General features: G+C 33.1%; 1 long non-coding RNA gene across 1 annotated transcript; it reads right to left on the bottom strand.

The window, feature by feature from the left end:
• Nucleotides 1-2,920: 2,920 nt before the first annotated feature.
• On the bottom strand, nucleotides 2,921-10,009 carry LOC144381464 (uncharacterized). Its single transcript, XR_013446704.1, has 3 exons — nucleotides 9,928-10,009; nucleotides 4,374-4,420; nucleotides 2,921-3,054 (listed from the first exon to the last, which is right to left on the bottom strand). It is a non-coding gene; the product is annotated as an uncharacterized LOC144381464 (long non-coding RNA).
• Between the last annotated feature and the right edge of the window lie 863 nt (nucleotides 10,010-10,872).

Genomic DNA, 10,872 nt, shown 5'->3' with positions numbered 1-10,872 from the left:
TCAGTATGGTTGTGTAGGTTCACCTGTTTTCATCTTCATATGTATTTTAGTCACCATTTGGGAGAGACTTGCGTCAGAGCCCAAAAGCCAGGCAACATTTTAAAACTGAAATCTCACTGATTAAAGCGAAAAAAAAAAAAAGAAAAATAGAACAAACTAAGCAAAACAATACTTTCTAGTTCAATGTAATTCAGTTCAACTCAGTTCAGGTTAACATAAATTATATTCAGTAAATGTTTGTTGTTCTGCAACTCTAACACAACTCAGACAGCGGTTTGATACCAGTTTTCACAGTGGATATATCCTTATATTCATACATTCTCATGGATAAAAAAGAATATCGTATATTCAGATTCATATTATTTCCTTTCCCATTCTTACTTTCCCTTTCTGGAAATTTTTTTTCCTTTCTTTTTCTTTTTCCTTTCCTCTTCTTTTCCTTTCTTTCCTTTCTTTCTTTCTCTTTCTTTCTTTCTTTCTTTCTTTTTCTTTCTTTCTTTCTTTCTTTCTTTCTTTCTCTTTTCTTTTTTACTGGCAAAGTCCATTATCATTTTTCTTCCCCACAATCTTTCTTCTCAAAGGCTCTTTTGTCATAATCTTGCAGAGTAAGCCATGGGCTACCTGACACAACTGCCTACCACAAGCTGTTCAACATAGGGATGGATAGTTAACTCAAAACCGTAACAACAGAGATACTTGTTCCCAGGAGTTAGGAATGAGAACACAAAACCTACCATTAATAATATACACCTTAAGAGACAATGCAGGGATGTGACTGCTATAGAGCTGGTAATGAAGCAAATCAAGAAAAGGAACGACAGCAACAGACAGTGGATTCAGAGACGGAAATTAGAGAACAATAATTTAGGTTCGTGAAATATTACCAGTTCCTTGACTACATCATAAAGCCAGACTGAACTATTGATCTTGGGTTCTCTGTGACACTTCTGTAACAGTCCAACACATTCTCTATTTGTCTTAAGCTCATCTGAGTGAGCTTTGGTTCCTGGTAAACAAAGAACCTCATAGAAAGATAATAATCATATTTCTTTATATTTCCTATAGATAAGTATTGTATGCTAAAAAAACTCTTATTCTGATTCCTCTGTATTTCTTACTGGCTTCTATGGTTAATAACTGTTGTTCTCACTCATCTCTCATAAACTTTCATGATTGTCAAATTAGCACTCCCATTATGCAGCATTGGATACTTCAAGATATCACTCTCATATGCAAAGGTTCTGTTATAAAATAATCACTGTTTAATTTTCTAAATAATAGTAGAAGTATGGATTATATAAAAAAAAAATTTCTGAAATGAATAAATGCAACTTCAAAAAATAACCCGACCCGGGGCGCCTGGGTGGCTCAGTCGTTAAGCGTCTGCCTTCGACTCTGGTCATGGTCCCAGGGTCCTGGGATCGAGCCCCACATCGGGCTCCCTGCTCAGCAGGAAGCCTGCTTCTCCCTCTCCCACTCCCCCTGCTTGTGTTCCCTCTCTCGCTGTGTCTCTGTCAAATAAATAAATAAAATCTTTGAAAAAATAAAAAAATAAAAAAAATAACCCGACCCATAAAAAAATAGAAATCTTTTTGTTTTAAATTGTTTTCACCTTAATATCTCTATTTATATTGAAATTAAAATTTTCAATGAGTTTTTACAACTTAAACTACCATGGGGGAAAAAAATCAGCAAAATTCTGCCCAATAGATAATTTTAAGGTGAAAAAAATGAGATCATATTGCTCCTATCTGGGAATTATGATATATACACCAGGTAATAATAGAAGAGATAACAGGCATATATTATGGAAAAATGAGAAAATGAAGTAGAATGAAGGTTAAGGGTTGATAGTGGTTTAATTGCCTATACTTCATGAAATTATTACATATTACACTTTATCTCTAAAAATGGCATGTATGTTCATTTCTTTCAACCTTAAGCTGTCATTTTACAGTTGAATAAACTGAACTTTAGGAAATATGATTTACTTTATAAAGATCACAGAACTGGCTATTAACAGAACATGGTCTCTTTATCCTTTGTCCAGGGTTTTTCGACTTTGTATTTCTATTGTAACCTAAAAAAGAGAATCATAATTCTACTTTCCATGTTTTCCTGCTTAGACTCTTTCAATCCATCACTTATTTTAGGCATTCATGACTTATAGTTCTCAGGTAATAGGAAAAACAACAACAACAACAACAATGTTGGCTTGTAATACATCATGCAGTGTATGCAAATTAAAATATTCTATCATATTTACATTGGTAGCTGTTTTGTTATTAACATAAAATCAGGAAAATATATTTATAGCATTTAACACTATTGCAATGCCAAAAATCATCACAATGAAGAGATAATTGTGTATTCTTGCTATATGATACTGGCTGAATATGTTTAGAATTACAAGACACAGAGAATATATAAGCATGAATATCAAATTGCTCAGTTCCTATAAATCTATTGCATTTTTGCAAGCATCAAATCAATGCATTTCTTCTTTCCAATCTACTAATTTATGGTAATCTGTACTGCTAGCAGGCTTTCTGAATATCTTTGCATATTAAATGTATTTTGATAACCCAAGTTTGTTAGTCATTAAAGTAAGGGTACTCTTTTTTCTGTAATAACAAAAATAAGATACATTTTTCCTAGTAAATACAGTTTAACATATTTCTTAAGAGATTATCCTTCAAGAGAGAAATGACTTCAAATGTTCAAATGAAAAAACAATCAGTGACAGCCAGCTCTCTTATTCTCATCATTGAAGATAGGCCATGGTTCATACGAGAGGAAGTATATCATCTCCTCATTTCAAGTGCACTGTTCTTTTTTACTTAGTACAGAATCTATGTAAATTTCCAAAGTCTGTGACTCTAGCAGAAAAAGCCAAGAAATAGACCCATGGTATTTCCTTGTTGTTAAAATACATGTAATATTTCACTCTTGAGTGTTGATCAGAATGTCTTCTTTATTCCCAAGATCTCAGCTTAGTTCCTGCTCAGCCAAATGCAAAATTCACAGTTTGGCATTCTCTGGTGGGAATCCTGACTGCGGCAAACAAGAAAAAGTGTACTGAAAGGTTTTTGTTTTTTTTTTCCTGGAATTAAAGAATAATACCACTAGGAAAAGATCTGTTTTGGCTCTGTAAGTGAAAGGTGGATAGATGATAGATAATAGATAGATAGATAGATAGATAGATAGATAGATAGATAGATAATAGGCAGACATAAATTGCTATAGTATAGAGATAACTAAAACCCAGAACGTTTTTAAAAGATATTCAAATTATAAAATAAATATGTTGTGAGCAACTCAAGAGATCTTTCCATAGACCTTCTGATGTTAATAATGATGTTCCTAAGAAACAAACTACCTCATTTCAATTATCTCCAATATCAGTTTGCTATAAGTATGTAAGTTGTCCCTATGATAACAAAATAGTTTAAATCACAAGAGGATTTCTATTGCTAGATAATAATTTTCAAATAAGCAATTAATAGAAACCCACAACGGCCTCACACTATGGCAGGTATTATGGAAAGCAAAGAAATGTATGATTCAGTCACTAATACTGAGCAGTAATTATGCAATTACAAAACAAGAAATAAAGAAAAAGAAATATATTCCAAGGAGTTAGGAAGACTCCCACTTTCTCCACCCATAAGATAAGTGAAGACAAAAGGGCTGCACAAAGACTATATTTACACAAAGGTTCAGCTTCATTTTCTTTCCATGAAATATTTCAACAAATATGAAGGATAATTGGTCACTAAGGACACATAAGTTATGATGATCATGATATTTTTTAATGAGTTTTAAAGGGAACATCTTATTTCAAATTAAATTTTAATCAGAAAGGCTAAAAGAATACAGATCTCATCTTATGGACAGTTTTTTTTTTTTTTTTTTTCAAGAAAGTTGTGTCTTTAGACCACTGCAACATTTTGTGTTTAGTTTTGACTATTACTTAAAATGCTGATTTTTAATTTTGAATTAAATGAATTTAAAGAAACTGTCCTCTGGATGCTGAGTGCTCTTATTCAATTGCATTATTGAATCCTCAGAATTTTCCCAAGGTTGTACCCATTTTACATCTTGCTGATGTAAACCATTCAAGAGGATAGTAAGAGATTTAGTGGAAGGTGAGGTGAAAGATGAAGTAGATGGAGAGCTGAAATCAGTCAGAATGAGCATGCCAATGAAACGTGACGTTGAACACTTCGCTAGGAAATTCCAAAATCATTCACCCACTCCTCTCAAAAGAATTAGCATTTCTTACCTTCTGCACAAAGGGAAGAGAACCTAAACTTTATTACAATCAACAGGGAAAGAACAGAAAAAGTTTTGGGTAACCAAGAAGCACTTACCTACTTTTTTCTTCCCTTCCTTGTATGGAAAGGAGAACTTGTATGGTCTCCAAATGACCCAGAAGATAAAAAAGAAAGATATGCATGCATGTGCCAAATCCGGACAATGCACCGTCCTATAAAAGCTAAAGAATGGAGAGAAAGAATAAAATAACAGACCACGCTCCCTACTCATACCAATTCACTGTGCTGGGGGAGATGGGATCATATTTAAAATTGCATATTAGATTAGAGTTCATAAGTAGAATCAATGAAGTTTTTCTATAATAACGAAAACACCTGGAAAATCATGATTTTTCCAAAAATATTGATAAGATCTTCTATAAGGAAGGAAAAGTACTCATAGCAGAATGAGGGTGAGTGGAAAAAAATGAAAATATTTTCATGTTTGTCTTTGTATGTAGCCCAAAGTTCAGACTGTTTAATAAATTGTTATATAATTATTTCAAAAGAAATTCAGTGAATGATTTTCTGTTCTAAATCTACAAATACTTGAAGTGATGTGATTTATGTACTTTCTTTGAACTAGGTTTTAAAAATATTCTGTTTCTTCATAAATCATTTATGAAAGTCCTATATAGATGTTTAGTACAAAGAGCACTCAATTAGAAGTTGGAAAACCGGTTTTCTAACCATAGCTCTGATAATAAGTAGCTGTGTGGTCTTTGACAAGATTAGACCTCCTTTAGTCTCAATTTCTATATCTTGAAAAATAAGGATATTGGTGTAAGGAACATTCATTGCTAACGTTTTATAATTTAAAAGATTCTTTATCTAATGGATATTTAATGATGCTGGAGAAATAAAAACACTAGATAATTATAAAACCAATGGTCATTGATTTTAAATATGTAGTTTTATCAATTTTCATAAATATGGATAAGAAAATACAGTTGTCTATGAATTCATGAAAATTCAAATTGATCACTAAATATTTTAGTGGGTTAGTATATTAATAATGCCTCTGTTGTTATTGAAAAAGAAGGTAAGTATAAAACATAATTCCCTCCCATAAAAAGATATCATAACCATCTAAGCATAACTGAGGAATCCAAAAATCTATTTTAGTTCAGTAAAATAGTATAAGTCATACCAACAAGCAGTATGAGATTACTTCAAAATAGGTTGTATGGCAAAGAATATATAAGAATTCACATATAAAATAAGATGGAGTAATCACAGACAAAGACAAAAGATATGAGGACTTTGCTAAAGACAGGTGATAATTTGGTATGGACAAAGATGAGTGAATTAAAACATTGCAAGAACAAAAGCATAAAGCCTGAAAGCCAGAAGAGATATGCTAAGTGCTTTTTATTTTTATTTTTTACAACTTAATAACTTGGGCAGTTCTGGTTCCAGCTATGATGGAAGAGTGGGTACCAGGACTTCCCCTATGACATAAACAAAGACAACACTAAACACATTATATGAAAGAACTGTTCTCAGGCCTGTGACAATGAACATTCCAGGTCTACGATACATTTGATAAGGAAACCATACAAGCTGAAGCACATACACCCTGGTTTTCTGTCTCAGATACTATCTTATACACCAGGACATGGAAGTGGATTCCTAGAGAGATCAGCAATCTCAATGACAGAACAAATATATATCAGAGTTTGGGAGTCTGGGGATAGCTAAAACTTGTATATTAGGGTACTGAAGAGAAGAGAGCAAACAGGAAAAGAGTACTAAAGATATGCATCAATGTCTCCATAAGTGTTTGGCCAAACACACAGCTGTGCACGTACAGAGTGAAACACTTGAGATGCTTGGAAGGAAACAGCTGCTGGAGGGCCCTGAGCCAAATGTAGCAGTTCACCTTGCTCTAGAAGACACAGGATGCTCAAACATCCAGTGTTTGGAGATCTCACTAAAAGCTCATGGAAACAAAAAGGCTATGCCTTCCAAGTGAACTAATCGTGCCCCAGAAAAAGAGCTACATGTATATGCTATTTCATTACAAAATAAATTGTTTTATTTATTTATTTTTTAATTTATTTATTTGACAGAGAGAGACACAGCGAGAGAGGGAACACAAGCAGGGGGAGTGGGAGAGGGAGAAGCAGGCTCCCTGCCGAGCAGGGAGCCCGATGCGGGGCTCAATCCCAGGACCCTGGGATCATGACCTGAGCCAAAGGCAGACGCCCAACCGACTGAGCCACCCAGGCGCCCCAACAAAATTGTGATTTTTTTTTAAAAGTCATTCCTTCAAACTTTAGCAATAACTTAGACATTGATCCATCTTCATCTCTTCTGAAATACTTAAGAGTAGGATATAAACATCTGAAAATCCTCACTTTGTTTTACCTGCAGATATTTTAGCCAAAGACGAAATGTTGCTCAGAAGAAAAACAAACAAACAAACATTTTATCTTTTGCTTTAAAATTTTTGTTACGAATGCGTTTTACTAAATCTACAGTATTGTAGTCATCAGTTTCGCTTATTCTTCTGTTATCTCTATTTATATTACTTTAGTGATTTATTAACACTCTGATTGGCTTTGGCTATGGTATATACTCAGTTTATTTTTCCTGGTTGAGAAATCATTTTCTGGAAGTCTAGAATTTGGAAACTTGTTGCCAGCAAGGCGTTCTGAGCTTTTTCCCGAAACCAATGCTATTGTCAAGGGTTTTCCTTTCTCTCAACTCACACCAATATGATATCTTCTTAATGAGATAACTGAATGCAGACATTCATAGATAACTTCAGCCTGAACGTGGCACGTTTTTAAAGGAGAGTCCCCATGAGTTTGCGCACAGGCACCAGATCTGGTCTGTTCACTGCTATTTCCTCAGTGATATACAGAATACTTTTAATCTAGGAAGAATCAATAAATATTAATTACGAAAAGGGATTTGCAAAATTGTCAGTTGTATGGCTGACATTTTTGTTCTTTTCCTCTTTCATGGTTGAAACATGCATCTGCTGAGATGTTTGTAAATTAAGAGACACTGTAAGGGTCTCCAACAGCTTTGGTAAATCTACTTCCTCCACTGGGTGGGGGAATCCAGTTCATTAGTGTTGAAATCTATTACTGAATTTATGTTTTAAGTGTTTTCCTCTGCTGACATATGGGTAACATGATTTGTAATTCAAGCACAATTTGCCTTGGTTATACAAAAACATTAGAATAGACATAATATAGTCTAAAAGAAAGGTGTAAGCCATGTTTGGTAAAATATCATGGTGACATTTTAGTATCTAATGGTTCAAATCTTGCCACAACCAAATTATATTATGGCTTAGCTTTTTGCACGTTAAACCCATTAATGACTCCCAACACACTCACAAAATTAAAATAAGGTGAATAGTTTCTTGCTTACTCCATTTAAAAATTCATCTGTCGATTTTTATATTCTCACTACAGGTAAAGTATGTTCAATAGTTTACTCAGTATTTTGTTCTGTGTGAAAATCCTAACAGGCATTCTGCATGGCTAAGTATTCTTTTACAAATTATTGATCACATTGTTTACTTCTACTTTGTAACATTTCACGAGAGAAATATACTTAAGATTTTTAAAATGCTTCTTTCAACAGTAAAAATAGATAACCTTTGTTTTACCTATAACATACTTGGTTATTTTGCACTTACTTTAACACATACTGCATTTAACATTTTGAAGGTACCATGCACTTAAAATTACTTTTTAAAAAAATTTCCCCCGATTTTTGGCATACCCCACCATACCATTTGATTTACCAATTTATAAACTAAATGTATTTTATTTATTTTCTTTATTGCAAATGATACAAATTTGTATAATTTCTACACACCAGTTTACCAAAATATAGATGAGTCAACACATTGGTTTACCTTTTTTAGCCTCTGGATCTGTTCTTAAAATATAATTATTAGCAGCTTTTATCTTTATCCTTGTGTTTGCAAAATCAGTGTGTATCCTTACTAACATACCTGGTCTCATACCAACCAGTCAATAAAACTTGAACCTTTAGCAGAATTTCCTTTACCCTCCATCTATTACCAACACTCACAACTATTACCAGTAAGTAAATTCTGGGAATTATAAATTGCTAACTCATTAATTCTTCCACACTTCAATACTCCTCTAAAAAGTTTTCTGAGAATACAAAATAGCATGCAGGTTAAGGAGTTTGGGCAATTTTATCAAGTTATGAAGCTGTGTGAGCCTGCATTTAAAAATTCTCCCAACAGCTATTCCCTTTTCTCATCTTCTCAAGTTGTGACCCATTGTACTGTGTCTATGTGGACATGTTTCAAACCAAGTAAAATCTTGCTTCCTTGTGATAAAAATATGCATCTGTTTTTGATGGCAAAATAAACACAATACTTCATTCTAGAAATTTTACTTGAAATTGGAATATGATATAATTACCTAGAATTGAATATGAATAAATTTGGGATATAATGTGCCTTCAGGGAATAGTATGTTTTCTGCCAATATCCAATTTAAGTACCAAGAATGGATACAGAAATGATATAAAATTTGAGTATTTTCTGTATTTTCTTTTTCTCTACTAGAATATCAGCAACTTTTTCTTACTGATTTTTGTATCATCAGCATGTAGCACAGAACATGAAACCAAGCACAAAGAAAAAGAGGGAATATTTATTAAGCATTGGATAGGGTAATGATTAAGAGGCTCTGGAAGTGACTTACTAGATGTAGGATTTTTAAAATTACTGAATATTTCTTTGTGTTAAATTTATCACCTGTAATATGACAATAATAATAGAACCTCCATCAAACAGTTGAGAGGGAATTTAGAGAAATGACCTAAGTGAATTATTGAGTAGAGGATTGGCATATAGAAATTTCTCAAACTATACCTGATATAATTATTCTGTAGCTGATATAATACTAGAAATTTTACATGTGTTATTTTATTTACTCAAAACAAATCTCTGCAAGGTAAGTAAGCAAAGTAAATTTATATCTAATATGATACAGGACCAGAAATTAACCGGAGAATGCTATCCCCAAAGCCTGTACTGTAATAACTATGGTTTATCCCTATATAATGTAACTGACAGATTAAATGATTAAATAGATACAGAGTTATAAGATTCTTTATGACGAAAAACTAGAATCCATTTGTATCGACAACACATATTTGTTTAAGGCCCACTTCATGCTAAGCATAGGGTTAAGGGAGGTAAATGTAACTACAATTTATGTGGGAAGATGCAAATCCATAAACATGGAGCTGCCAAACACAGTTTTTCCCTCCTCTAAGGTCTGGGTGACAAAGGACACATACAAAGCCAAAGCAATATCAATATATAAGCTCTATCAATGGCCATCTAGCAAGAACAGAATTACAGAACGAAGCTCGTGCTATTACTTTGCACTTCAAAATTAAACCACATTCTTGGTTGTAGATAAATTAGTAAAATAATGGAGGAATCTCACCCAAGTATTTCCAGAAAATTCTCCCTGGTGGGCGGGGGGGCAGCAGGGCCAGAGCACTTAACTGTATAAAGGTTTAAAGGGAAAAGACTACAAGGGAAATATCATTTTAAAGATGGTAGATACTCATCACTTAAGTTGTATATCTCTCTTACCTTGGGAAGTGAAAGTGGAGGATGCATAGGGAAAACAGATATGGTTTCCCCACTGATACACTCAATGAGAAGAGTGGTGACATCTGAAGCGTCCTCTATGGAAATGTGAAAAGGAGAAATTATACTCATTGTTAACTGTTAAGTTAAAACTTACATACTATCTTTCCACTTGTTTTTTGCCAATATATATATATATATATAGTATACTTTATGTTACACCAATCAGGAGGTATAAAAACATGTGGTTGTCCCATCATTCAGGAAATTAATTCTGTTGGTGGCTTCAGTTGCTAAACACCCAATTCCTGGATGACAAAGTTGCTTTTTCCCTATGACCAGCAAACAATCTGTGAATTAACTTTAGCGTGCTGTGAAGAATGATCTCCTCACTAATATTTGACCTACATTTTTTAGCACTTATTCATGTTCTTTTCCTAAATCGCTTATCTCATTAGTTTTTTGCAAAATGTTGATTTTGCTAATTTGATTTTGCTTCTGCATTTATTACCTGATAATATTCTGCAAAGAAAGACTTAGTCTAATCAGAACATATCTTATAAAAATCATAAGCATAAAAAACCAAGTAAACAAACATACTTAAGTATATTTGATGGTAATAAAAATTATTTGGACATTTCAGACTAATAAAAATTATTTGGACATTTCAGACTAAATAAAATATCTATTTACGGTTGCTAGCCATTTCCTCAAATTCATTCTTTCAAACTATCTAAATTTAGAGCATGTTCTTTGTATAATAGATCCTGTAGATTTATATATATATATAATCACAATAAAATCCACAGATGACTTCATATTCCTCACACAAATAGCCATATCTAGAATTATAAGTCAGGCAGTGTAAGGCTTGGGACAAGATGTATTTTGAAACAATCCAAGTAACATGACTTTAAAGGATCAATCTGAAAATGCTATAGATCTTCA

This window comes from Halichoerus grypus, chromosome 4, assembly GCF_964656455.1.
Source record: "Halichoerus grypus chromosome 4, mHalGry1.hap1.1, whole genome shotgun sequence".
Taxonomy (NCBI): Eukaryota; Metazoa; Chordata; class Mammalia; order Carnivora; family Phocidae; genus Halichoerus; species Halichoerus grypus.
Note: the sequence above shows the minus strand (reverse complement) of the source record. Positions and strands in the feature narration are given on the sequence as shown.